We start from the raw sequence: 13,983 nt of genomic DNA, 5'->3' as shown, positions 1-13,983 counted from the left end.
TCAACTTTAGGCTGGGGACCTAACCTGTGTATGTTTGATGTACTGGTGCCTCAGTCTGTGGGCTGTGAAGAATGGGACAGGCACATCCTCACCTCCTGAAGGCTGGCAATATGTGGCATCCCCAAAAGCATAATTGCTGGTGTGGTCCTGGAAGAACTTTCTATCCATCTAAAGAGCTTCTTTCCAGTAACACACCCCAGGGCTTTCTTTAAGAGAGCCCTGACTCTCTTAAAGACTGACTTCCTGTTTGGGGGGACATCCTTGACTGTTTCAAGATATCATGGCGTTGGTTTTGGGTAAGTTAGACCCATGTTCAAAAAATCAAACTTGTGAAATAGTAAATGAGGGCTCATTGTCTTTGTTACCAGAGGATCATTTGCTGTTTCTTAGAAATACATGTAGCATACTTTTTTTGAAAACTAGTTCCCCTTGTGCATTTAAATTTAAACTGTATTGATATCTTTTTTTCTTTTTTCTTTTTTCCAAGCACATAAACTATATTGATATCTTGATTACATAGGACTGACACTACTGTTTGTTAGTCCAGGGGATCTGAGGTCTGAGGGCTAGAGCCAAGGAGGAGCTGCTGAAGCAATCCCAGGGATGATGTTGGCATTGGCTGCTAAGGATGTAGCTCCTGAGAGAGGGCTTGGCTGGGCTATGGGAGAACTCTTCTCACTCATGTAGAATTCATTCTCTGTTTAATAAACATTCAGATAATAGAGTTTAAGCTTGAAGGTAGACTAGCTCTCAGGCACACATCAGTGGTCACAACCTGTGGCTCATCTGTAGATGAGAATCCTTGTCTTAATTCAATCCCTTTATTTTACAGATGAGGAAAATGAGGCCCAAAGAAGTTATGCCACTGGCTTAAGGTCCCAAAGCAGGCCAGAACCAGAACTAGGATCAGAAACCTGGCTCCTGGTTCTCTATTCTTCTAAGGATGCTTTCCTGACAAAAGAGGTTTGCTCTCAGTTCATTGTTTTTTGCTTTCTTTTGATCAGAAAGAGGCTTAACAATAGGCCTCTGAGAACTCTCTGATTTAGAATTTTAAAAATTACTACCTTCTCTTCCTTTATTTGTTGAACTTCTTTACTTAATGTGCTGGAGACATCTGTGGGAGGGTCAAATGACATGACCTTTCTCTTTATGCCACATGCTGTGATGAGGGACTGGTGCATACCTGAGCCTTCAGCCTGGAGTAACAAGATAAATTCTGGCTTACCACCACATTTCTGCCTAGTTGTGGTATTCTGTATTCTTACAGAGAGGCTGCAGTGACCAGTTATCACTTGGGGGTGATTGTGAATCACCACCACCTTATTAAATCAAGGTCATGATGCTATATTTACTAAGGCAGGACAGCATAGTAATTTAGGCTCTATTTCTAAATCATAAGTTTCTTCCTACAGGTAATAAGAGCTACACCTCACAAGGGTTGAAATACTAATTGATTTTTTAGTCAGATTCCATTTAACCCTGTTTTTTAATTTTCCAGTCTTCAAAGAATATTGAGATGCTATTGTAGCACTCACTTAGGGTGACAGATTGTATTTTCCTAAACAGACTTAGTGATAGCTCCAATTTTCCATTTTCTTCCATGGACTTGGATGAAAAGGTGAGGTTTCTGTCTCTTTTCTGTGAACTTAAGCCTGGTGTGTGACCTGCCTGACCCAGTGGTCTGGCAGCGTGGTGCTATGTGACTCCTAGGAGGTCTTAAAAGAGGCACGGTTTTTGCTTGGCTTCTTTTTTTTGGATACTTACTTTGGGACAAAGCCAGCTGCCATGCTGTGAGGAAGCCCATCTAGCCCACAGAGGAAGACCACATAGCAAGGCCATTGAAAAGCCATCCCTATGTCCCTAGTTAACAGCCACCTGGCATGTGAGATTCTGGCTTTCCCACCTTCTGACCAAGGCCTGGACACTATTAGAACAGAGACTATCTGTTCAGAAACTATCTATTCAGAGAGTCTCCTTGGCTCTAGCCCTCAGACCTCAGATCCCCGGAATAACAACTATAGAACAGAGACAGCTATCCCTGCTGTACCTGTACCCAACCCACAAAAACTGAGTGTGACAAATGGTGGTGTACTCCACTACATTTTGGGGTACTTTATTATGTAGCCCGGTTACTAGTATCCTCCCTGTTTTCATTCACCAGTGTTGAGTACGGTATTTTATTACATGCCTGGGATAGAAAGAAGAAGATATTAGTACCTTTTTTTGATAATCGGACTTTTTTTTTTTTTTTTGGTTTTTGGCCAGGGCTGGGTTTGAACCCGCCACCTCTGGCATATGGGACTGGCGCCCTACTCCTTGAGCCACAGGCGCCGCCCCTGATAATCAGACTTTTAAACAATTTGAACTTTGAGATAATTCGCCTATCATAACTCCATTCCATTATAGTGTGTAGTTTAGTGTTTTTAGTAGATTTACAATTGTGCAACATCACTACTTCTTAATTCCAGGACATTTTATCACCCCAAAATGATAACCTTAATCTAATTTTTCTTAATCTGATTTGTTCAACAAATAGTAATAAAAGAGTAAGATTACATTACGTAGAAATGTGATGCTGTATGTAGGACTCTGTCAGTATATGGCCAATGTTTGTTGGATCTATGAATTCAGATTGAAGAGCACAGTTGGTAATGTAACAGGTTGAAGTTGGATTTGGCTGCAACCCTTCTGAAGGATCTGTTATACGGACAGGGATTCATGGTGAGTCTTTGATAAGAGTTGAGCTTTAAGTTGGGTTTTCATGGAGAAAGAGATGAGGAAAAGTTTGAAGGGACAGAGGCTGTGCTATAAATAGGAAGGCCATCTTTGGCAGATCTGGCTGTCAGATAGGACTGGAGTACAACAGGGTTTGGTGAGCATTGGTGAGTTCAAATGCATTCAGGCAGGGGAAGAATCTGTCTACCTATTCTTCTCTGTCATACATATGTTCTTTGCACATGCTCTTTCATCACCACACTGGCACATGCAGAAGGTGGCATGATGGGTAGAAGCAAAGGCAGGGCCCCCAGTCAGTCCCTAGTCAGGAGCTAGATTACAGGTCAACACACAGTTTTGTTTTTTGTTTTTTTTATTGTTGGGGATTCATTGAGGGTACGATAAGCCAGGTTACACTGATTGCAATTGTTAGGTAAAGTCCCTCTTGCAATCATGTCTTGCCCCCGTAAAGTGTGACACACACCAAGGCCCCACCCACCTCCCTCCTTCCCTCTTTCTGTTTCCCCCCCATAACCATAATTGTCATTAATTGTCCTCATATCAAAATTGAGTACATAGGATTCATGCTTCTCCATTCTTGTGATGCTTTACTAAGAATAATGTCTTCCCAACACACAGTTTTTTTTAAAAGGCCAGATAGTAAATGTACTGATGTACTGTTGTAAATGATATGTAAATGAATAGGCTTGAGTGTGTTCTGGTAAAAGTTTAGTTACAAAAAAGTGGCCAATGGTTTGCCTGCCCCTAAATGAATATATCCGTGTCACCTGCCAACACAGGTACACTTGGATAATGTGTAATACTGAGCAGAGTAATACTATATCCTGCTCAGTATTACTTGTACTGACTGACAGGATGTAGGCTGGTGGTACACCCTCTTTTTTTTTTTTTTTTTTTTTTTTTTTTTTGCAGTTTTGGTCGGGGCCGTGCTTGACCCTGCCACCCCTGGTATATGAGGCTGGCACCCTAGTCCTTGAGCTACAGGTGACGCCCATGGTACACCCCCTTTCTCACACCACTTAATCCCTGGTTGTCCTCCTATACAGCTCTATAGGACAGCTCTATGTGGGGCTGGAAGCACATTTCTTGTCATTCTTTTGTTTAGCATGCAACAGAGACCCAGTAAATGTCTAAATAACTTTGGAGCCCCTGGAAAGTGCTAGGGCTATTGGAGATTTGGAGATGGTTGGCAAAAATGACAAGGAATAATAAGGCCAGTGAGTGAATCCAGTAGCATCTGGATCCTGTTGCTCATGTGGGCACGTGATAATATATGTGAAAATCCAGAACTCTGAGGAGATGATTAAGAATTAATTTTCAGAAGTTTCTCTTCGGTCCTGTGTAGAGAGCCTAAGGCAAATATGTTGTTATACTTATGTGAGAGGGAATTAAATTAACTCTCTTGAAAGAGAACTGCATCAAAAGAGTCTTAGAAGTAACCTTTCTGGCAGCATCTGTGGCTCAGTCGGTAAGGCGCTGGCCCCATATACCGAGGGTGGCGGGTTCAAACCTGGCCCCGGCCGAACTGCAACAAAAAAATAGCCTGGTGTTGTGCCGGGCGCCTGTAGTCCCAGCTACTTGGGAGGCTGAGGCAAGAGAATCGCTTAAGCCCAGGAGTTGGAGGTTGCTGTGAGCTGTGTGATGCCATGGCACTCTACTGAGGGCCATAAAGTGAAATTCTGTCTCTACAAAGAAAAAAAAAGAAGTAACCTTTCATGGCTCAGCGCCTGTAGCTCAGTGGCTAGGGTGCCAACAGCATACACCAGAGCTGGAGGGTTCGAACCCAGCCTGGGCCTGCCAAACAATGACAACTACAACCAAAAAATAGCCAGGTGTGTGGTGGGTGCCTGTGGTCCCAGCTACTTGGGAGACTGAGGCAAGAGAATCGCTTAAGCCCAAGAGTTTGAGGTTGCTGCGAGCTGTGACACCACAGCACTGTACTGAGGGCCACATAGTGAGACTATGTCTCAGACAAACAAAAAAAGAAGTAACCTTTCATATAGAGAAGGATTTTTGGTTTTAAATCTTGGAGGACACTGAGTTTTGTTAATATGAGGAATCCAGGGTTAGAAGCCCTAACTAGGGGACTAACTTACCTAGGTCTCTAAAGCAAGTGTTGAATTTTGTAGGGTAATATATTTAAAACCCCAAAGGAAAAAACTAACACATTATTTAACTTCTGTTGAAAGTACAGATGAGAGATATTAACTAATTTATGGTAGGTGAAACAGTTCTTGGTATTAGAAGCCTGTGATAACACTAAAAAATGAATTCAGTAGCATAATCTCATTTAAATTGTTTTTAGATGTAGAAGAATAAAAATTTTATTAATGGAGGGAGGACAGTATCTTGACTTGTCAAAAAAGGAGGTATTCAATTAAAAATGACAAATTTTTGCACTTGGATAAGCCTTGTATATATTACAGAGTGTCATTTCACAGACCAATTCATTAATTAGGAATCTTTGCAAGGGTCTTAGGACCCACAGATTGGGGTAATCATTCCTTTTATTTATTACCCTTGCAGCCTTTGTTCAGCTGCCTCAGTTTAGCTGTGGAACACCTACATAAAAAGGTGACTTCCGTTTTCTGAGCAACTTCCATCATAGTATTGAAACTGTGTCCCTGAGCTCTGTAGACTGAGTTAAAACATTTTTTAAAGCTTAAGATGGGCCTTGGGTTTGCTACATCATGAGGAGATGTCTCTTCACAGTTCTAGATTATTGAAGATACCACTTGTGAAATGTTAGATAGAACCTCAGTTGGAGCCCAGGTCCTTGCCCTTGCAGCTTTCATGTCCAACTTTCCCTTGTGCACCTGGCCTGCCCTGCCTTACATACTGGGCCAGGACTGCCTACTTTCTTTTTATGGGATGGTCTTCTTTCTCCCATCCCTCACCAGGGGTCCCTACTGCTCAGAATATAGAAGCCTTTGTTGGCTTAGAACTTTAATTCAGAACCCAAAGTTCTTAAAAAATTATTTCCATTTTTTGTTTGCCTCGGATTTTGAAAATGTTCAATAGTTTTGGCTTTTTCTTTTTGTTTTTGAGACAAAATTCACTCTGTTACCCCAGGCTAGACTGTCTTGGTGTTAGCCTAGCTGTCAGCAACCTCAAACTCCTGGGTTCAAGCAATCTTCCTGTCTGAGCCTCCCCAGTAGTTGGGATTACAGATGGCCCACCACAATGCCCAGCTAAATTTTCTATTTTTGGTAGAGACTTGGTCTCGCTCTTCCTCAGGCTAGTCTCCAACTCCTGAGTTAAGGGGTCCTCCTGTTTCAGCCTCCCAGAGTGCTAGGATTATAGGCATGAGCCACTGTGCCTGGCCAGTGCTACATAATTTTATCATTCGCCATCATAGGTGGTTTGGTTTAGCAGTTCCCAACCTTTTTAGCACCAGAGACGGGTTTCATGGAAGACGTTTTTTTCATGGACTGGGATAGGAGGAATGGTTTTGATATGAGTGTGCAAGCAGTTGATTTATTGTGGTCTCTGTGCAGTCAGACTTCCCTACTAATGACAGTCTATATTTGCAGCTGTTTCCCAGTGCTAGCATCACTACCTCAACTCTACCTCATATCATTAGGCATTAGATTCTTACATGGAGTGTAGAGCCTAGATCCCTCACATGTGTACTTTACAGAAGGCTTTGCACTCCTATGAGAATCTAATGCTTACCTTACTTTGACAGGAGGTAGAGCTCAGGCAGTGATGAATGCAATGGGGAATGGCTGTAAATACAGACGAAGCTTCTTGGTAGTTCATCCATGTTACTTACCTCCTGCTGTATAGCTCAGTTCCTAACAGACCTATACTAGTACCGGTCCATGGCCCAGGTGTTATTATTCATTTCTTCCTTTTAGATTTGCTTATCAAAAAACTCTGTTTATAGCGTATTAACTTAGCATCAGCCTAATTTTATATACATATAAGTTGTTGAAAAGTAGCTCCTATACCATTTAATAAAGATAATTTTGAAATGTAATTTAATGCCTGGGAGTCAGTTCATACTGAAGTTTAATTTTTTACTTGGAAAAGAAGTGTGAGAAGAAAAGTATCCTTTTCCTTCAAATTTTTCGCATTGACAATATAAAATTGTGTATGGTTATCATGCACAACACATTTTGAAGTATAATTAGCAAGTACATACCATTTTTGTGGTGAGAAGACTCATTGTCCACTTTCTTGACATCCTCTAAGAAAAGTATCTTTTAATGAACACATTTTCTAAGCTCTGGCCAGCAACTCATTCAATTCAGTTAATATTTATTGAGCATTGTATGCACACACACACATAAATGTAAATACAAGTACAGCAAAAAGTTTGCTTCCCTAAAATCATAATGTTTTTTTCTTCTTCATATAATCTACAAAATGAGATGTTGCATTGATGTTTAGTACTAAGTCACTTTTTTTTTTTTTTTTTTTTTTTGAGACAGAATGTCACTCTGTCACCCTGGGTAGAGTGCCGTGGAATCATAGTTCACAGCAACCTCAAACTCCTGGGCTTAAGAGTTTCTCTTGCCTCCCCCTCCTGAGTAGCTGGGACTATAGGCACCCACCATAATACCCAGATAGTTTTTCTGTTTTTAGTGGAGATGGGGTCTTGCTCTTGCTCAGGTTGGTCTCTGATCCACTTTTTAAACCTTTTTTTTTTTCACCTGTGCATTTACCTATGTTTAGAATTTTAAAGACTGAGAATTAATAAAAAATAGTTTCAACTTATCCTTCAGGGAGAGCCCTAGATCCACATAAATGGGTGTATACCCTGCATACTTTACTTCCATGGTTTTTCTGTCTCTCACACACACACTGCACACTGACACACTCTGCGCACACGTGATTGCTGGGAGTGTGTCCTCCTCCCTGCCCACTGTCACCTCTGTGAAGGCAAGGCTTTTGTCTTTTTGTCCCTTCTCCTTCCCAGAGCATGTTGAATGAATAAATGACCCTGGACATGAGCACTTTCCTCCAAAGTAGTTGAATAATTTATATCTACCTTTTCCTTTACAGGCTTTCTCAGATGTTTTCTGATTCAACCAGGAAATCTCTTTTCCATTACTAATTTACTGCTTTTTCCAATTATTAAATACTTCTATTTTCTCCCTTTTCCAAGGAGTAGGAAAGAACTAAGAGTAGATGACTTTTATGTTCTGAGTAGATCTCTCCTCCCCCCCTCTCAAGTTCTTTCTCATTTTAGTGAACAGATATCTTGTGACCTGGAAAGGTTTCATGCTTTTACACATCTCTAAATTAACATTGAGTTGGATGCCATTTAGGCAAGTTTGTGCTGGTGGGTCTGATGATTTTAGCAATGGTATGGGGCCACATTTGATTATGAAGTAGATGTATTCTAGAGGATTTGTATAACATGAAGACTACTAAGTTCAAAAAATGTTACACTAGATACCTTAAATTTTTTCTTTCTTTTTTTCTTCTCTTTTTTTGAGACAGAGTCTCACTCTGTTGCCCAGGCTGAAGTGCCTGGCATCAGCCTAGTTCACAGCAACCTCAGGCTCCTGGGCTCAAGCAATCCTCCTGACTCAGCCTCCTGAGTAGCTGGGACTATAGGCACTTGGCACAATGCCTGGCTAATTTTTTCAATTTTTAGTAAAGATGGGGTCCCACTTTTGCTCAAGCTGATCTAGAACTCCTGAGCTCAATGAATCCTCCTACCTTGGCCTCCCAGAGTGCTAGGATTACAGGTGTGAGCTACTGCACTTGGCTTGATTTCTTAAATTTCCAACATGACTCTTATCTAGCTGTAAAAATGTATGTGACATTTTATGTTTAAGGCATAAAGTAAGTATGCAGTGATAATGGTAATAGATGTTTGATTATGATTTCAGGTGGGTAATACTTTAAGGAAACCTATTACAGTGCCAAAAGCAAAAACAACAAAATTCTCCCTTGTACTAACAGCTCCAAAACATGGCTTCTTGCCTCCAAGAATAGTTTTAAACATTACTAGTAGTGTGGGACAGAGGTTTTACTCTTCCCTTGTTCTTTCCTCCTCCTCATTTAGATCCATTTGGATGATGCTTTTCAAAAGTAAGCTAAATAATTCTGCTTAATTCTCAGAGTAGCTAGAAATAGGGCAATTAAATGATGTGACAGAGTTTATTTTAGCCTCGCCGAGATCTTACTATCTTTTCCTTAAAGTCAGAAATGGCCTTATGTGAGTTAAAGGTGTTCTCTCTGATGCATCTGGTTGTGAACATCCTATTTTAGTTCTAGGGACTAAATAAACTCTGGGTATGTCAGTGCTGAAATTCAAAACAAAACAAAAAGGTACTTGGTTTTAAAATGGGGCAAATGCCTCAAATTGGGCATTATTGGTATTTTGGGAATTTTGAGGTGTGTGTTTTGCTTCTTGCTAAGCTATTAGATAATCTCAAGAGGTTTAAATTTATGGTGTCAGAGCCATTGAGAATACTGTAGCTAAGTTGCCACAGAGGGAGCACTGGTCCTTGAGACCCAGGTTTTAGTCTTGGTAACTCTGACTTTGGGCAGATTGATAAATGTCATTATCTTGGCTACTCAACAATTCATGCTCTGTCCAGCGGAATTGGGCCATTGAATATTTTTAAAAGATAATTTGAGAGTACAGATGGCACTGATTTAACAGCATAAATCTTTATTGATTTTTATCATACAAGTTAGGAAACTTGATTCTGTTGAGGTAGTCACTGTCTGGTAATAGACATAGTAGTTGAGAATGTGGACTCTAGGAGCAGACCACTCTGCGGCTTAGTAACACAGTTTCCTCATCTTCATAGTGGACAAAAAACAAGAAAAACATTTATAGTTGTGAGGAATAAACTAAGAATAACTGTAAGGAGTAAATTAATAATAATTACAACTAATATATATCAAATGCTTACTATGTGGCAGGCACTATTTTGAGTTCCGAGGATACAAACTTGAGTGACACATTTCTGTCTTCAGAAATCTCACAATCAGATGGGAGAGAGAGTAGGAAGCAAGGTGAATATTAGGCTTATAAGTGTTATGATTGATGTCCTTATAGAACAACAGCTTGAAGAGCATCAGTTTCACTGGGAGGGAGTGTTAGAAAAGATACTTACTGTATCAAAATGTATTAATTTCGTTTTGAAGATGTTTTAACACATTGACTGTCAGACTAGAAAATATTTTTTTTTCCTTTGAGGCCACTGTGTTTTATGACAAAAACAGAATAAAAGTTTCGGGAAAAAAAAAAAAAAAGATACTTACTGGAGTTAAATTCAACAAATAAGAAGTGTAGGTGTGCCTGGCTTTTTACTAGGTTGTTGGGACTGTAGGATAAATTTAGCATTGTCCTTCCTTTAAGAGAGTATGAGGTTAGTGGAAAACCGTGAGTCTAGTGGTAAATAGCAGTTTACCGCTATTTGGATGGAGTCTTGAGGATGAAGTGTCTGACAAGACAGTGGAGGAACTAAAACAGAGAAGTCAAGAAACAGATCATGGTTTGCGGGCCCAGTCTCGGGATGAGGGAAACAGAGTACTGCACCAAACTGGGAAGTTAGACTAACAACCAAAGGCCAGGTCAGAAGGAGCAGATGGGGGATACTTTGTGTTTTTAAATGGCGTCTGATGATTAAATAGCATCAATGAGTTCTAGACAGTGTCTTCACAAAAATTATAAGTTTGAATTTCATACTCTGTTTCTAATAAAAAAAAATTTTTGTTTTTGAGACATAGTCTTACTTTGTCACCCTTAGTAGGGCGCTGTGCCATCACAGCTCACAGTAACCTCCAACTCTTGGGCTAAAGCAGTTCTCTTGACTCAGCCTCCCAAGTAGCTGGCACTACACGCATCTGCCACAATGCCCGGCTATTTTTTTGTTGTAGTTGTCATTGTTTGGCAGGCCTGGGCTGGATTTGAACCTGTCAGCTCTGATGTATGTGGCTGGTGCCCTTAGCCGCTCAGCTACAGGCGGCAGGCCTGTTTCTAATAAAATTTTTAAGGAGAAATCTTTTTTCTTTTTCTTTTTTTTTTTTACCGTTTTGGGCTGGGGCCAAGTTTGAACCCGCCACCTCCGGTATATGGGGCCTGCACCCTACTCCTTGAGCCACAGTTGCTGCCCGAGAAATCTTTCTTGTTAGCACATTTGAAAACATTTTCCTAAACACGTGCCTTAGAAAATGAAATAAATTACAGAGAATATGTGAAAATTGGCTTATGTGTAGATGTTCTTTTATTAATATGTAGAGGAGATGGTCCTTTTGCCTGCTAAGTGCCTTCCTATCACAGAACGGATTGAGAGTTGGGAATACTTAGGAAATGAGCTGGCTAATTTTAGGAGAATATGAATCTTGCAAAACTAAGAAAGGAAGGGTGTTGGTTGATTTGCTTTTAATTGAACTGATATGTTTGAAGACTGAGCACCTATTTCACTGCTCATTAAATTGACTTGGTAGCAGTTGCTTCAGATGGCTGTTTTTGGTATACCAATACTGTAAATATATCACCCCGATACTATATGATTACACTATTATTTTGCAGTTTTTGTGGGCATATATTTAATAATTACAAGAAAGTTTTTATGTGCTCATGCTTACTAATTTACTACTTCACACACATATAATGACTGCCTTTGATAGGTATGGTGGGAACATGCACATGTAGGACTATTAGTTGCAAATATAAGTACTTAGAGGAACCAATCTGTTGGTAAGACATCTCTGAGAAAAAAACATTAAGGGTGGTGGTCCTTATAAAGTTTTATAGTAATAAAGTATTAATCTGATTCCGCTGAGTAAAATAGTTGTCTCTGGAGATTTCTACCATGATAACATAGCAGAACCAGATCTATACCCCGTCAGGACTAGGATAAGGCAAGTGAGGCACTTGTCTCAGGGACGTACAATTTAAGGGGGCACCAAAAACCTCAGTAACTGAGATTAATATTTTAATGGGTTACTTTTAAAAAATCAAATGCAATGCAAAAAAGTTTGTGATGAAAAAAATCAGAGTTATAGAGAATAAAAAGAGGATCAGTATTAGTGATTTTTCCTTTCGTTCCATGTTCTAACATGGTTTGGTATGACACTATTACTAATACCATCTTTATTAAAATTTTGGTATTTTGTTCCTCATGGATTTTTTTCATTAATTTTCATTTTTATCTCTGTTACTGAGTTTTTTTTGGCACTCTCTTAAAATTTGTGCCTGAGGCAAATCCCCACTTGCCTCACCCTAGCGCCAAAGTGACTTCCATCTAAATCTTGAAAACAAGACAAAATACATGGCACAATACTTTTTATACCTTTGACAGAGGTAGGATAGGAGTGCATTCCTGAAATAAGGTAAACAAATGAAACGAACCCCATGGTATTCCAGCTTATTCCTTAGAGCAGGAGCCCACAACTTTTTTTTTTTTTGCAGTTTTGGCCAGGGCTGGGCTTGAACCCGCCACCCCTGGTATATGGGGCTGGTGCCCTACTCCTTGAGCCACAGGCGCCACTCCAACCTTTTTTCTATAAATGATCATATAGTAAATATTTCAGGCTTTGTGGACTATCTGGGTTCTGTTACAACTACTCTATTATGGTCTTTGGCTGCTTTCATACCAAGGATATAAATGAGTGAGTGTTGATGTGTTACAATAAGATTTTATTTACAAAAATAGGTGGCAGGTGGGATATACCTTTTAGGCCTTCGTTTGTTGACCCTGGTCAAGAGGCCGTTTCCGTGTTTTAGTGCAGAAAGAAAGAAGTCAAACAGAGCCCACTGATCTTACTAAAATGAAAAAACAGATTTTTTTTTTTTTCCAGAGAGTTTGGGGCAGACAAGGCAACTAAAATTTGTACAGCAAAATTAGAGGAAGGGGCAGCTTAGAGAACTCCAGATATCTGCAAAAGGACCACCTTGAGACTGTGGTTAAGTACTAATCTGCACATACGTGAGAAGAAACACCTCAAAGCTAGGGAAAGAACCATCAGAAAGGAGAACAAATAATTCTTGAACATCAAGGACACACAGGGCTAGGAATAGTTTGAGTTCCCCCACCATCCAGGGTGCTATCAGTTAGATCTATTAAAGCTTGCTTTTTCACCTGTGTGAAACCTGTGTTAGGGTGGGTTCAGAGCAGCTTTTTGATTCTAGGGCATCAGATAGAATTCTCTCTACACTGATAACCTGCTCTGGAGCTGCCCCAAAGTAACTTAACTGCAAGTAACTTAACTGCATTCCCAGAACAAAGGCCCAGTTATATTTAAAAGGATAAAATATAATCTGGCAACCAAAAATATTTTTTAAAAAATGGTCTAGTATCTAGTACACAATTACCAAATATACAGAGAAGCAAGAAGTTATGGTATTAACCAGTAAGGGAATTAGAAAGTAGAAACAGACCCCAAAATGACAAGAGATGATGGAATTAACAGACAAGGACATTAAAGTAATTTACAAGTATGTTATAGATGTTCAAGAATATAGGTGAAAACATGAACATAATGGTAAGTGAAATAAAGGGTATGAAAAAATTAGACCATCCAGAGATGAAAATAAAATATCTAAAATGAAAAGTGTAGTAGACCAACAGCAGATTAGTAGTAAAGAAGAAAAGATGAGTCAGTGTAACAGGAGGCTTAGCACTCATAGCACAGTGGTTATGGCGCCAGCCAATACACAAAGGGTGGTGGGTTCGAACCCAGCCCCAGCCAGCTAAATAACTGCAACAACAACAACAAAAAGTCAGGTGTTGTGGCAGGCGCCTGTAGTCACAGCTACTTGGGAGGATGAGGCAAGAGAATTGCTTGAGCCCCAAGAGTTTGAGATTGCTGTGAGCTATGACACCATAGCACTCTACCGAGGGCAACAAAATGAGACTCTGTCTCAAAAAAAATTGACTAAAGTAAAAATAATGATGTCTTGTGAGACTTTTAATACTTGACTTGTGGAGGTAAATAAATGACAACAATAGCACAAAGGGAAGGAGGAGAGAAATGGAAGTATGATATACAATTTCATAACTGAAGCAGTATAATATATTTGAAGGTAGACTGTGTAAAGTTAAAGATATATGTACCTACCCAGAAAAAAATTTCATCAGGAAGAAAAGAAGCATTAATTGCCAATATAGGAATGTTAAACTGGAGAGTACTACAGATTGTGCAGATTGAAAGGATAATAAATATTATGAATACTTTTATTTTGATAAATCTGACAACTTTAAATTAAATTAACACAAACTACCAAAACTCTTTTAAGAAGAGATATGTAACTTGTATAACTCTGTATTT

At 39.7% G+C, this 13,983-nt stretch overlaps 1 protein-coding gene across 5 annotated transcripts in view; it reads left to right on the top strand.

Annotated features, from left to right (window-relative positions):
• The window catches only part of TRAF3 (TNF receptor associated factor 3), a 124,647-nt gene that overhangs the window by 48,670 nt on the left and 61,994 nt on the right, over positions 1-13,983 (top strand). For 4 of the 5 annotated variants that reach the window (XM_053602486.1, XM_053602485.1, XM_053602482.1 and 1 more), the window contains exon 2: positions 833-963. The exons of the other annotated variant lie outside the window; for it this stretch is intronic. The gene's annotated coding sequence lies outside the window, so the exon portion shown is untranslated. The remainder of the gene's footprint in view (positions 1-832; positions 964-13,983) is intronic. 5 annotated transcript variants of the gene reach the window in all.

Source organism: Nycticebus coucang, chromosome 9, assembly GCF_027406575.1.
Source record: "Nycticebus coucang isolate mNycCou1 chromosome 9, mNycCou1.pri, whole genome shotgun sequence".
NCBI lineage: Eukaryota > Metazoa > Chordata > Mammalia > Primates > Lorisidae > Nycticebus > Nycticebus coucang.
The sequence above is the reverse complement of the archived record's forward strand: the minus strand, read 5'-3'. Positions and strand labels throughout refer to the sequence as shown.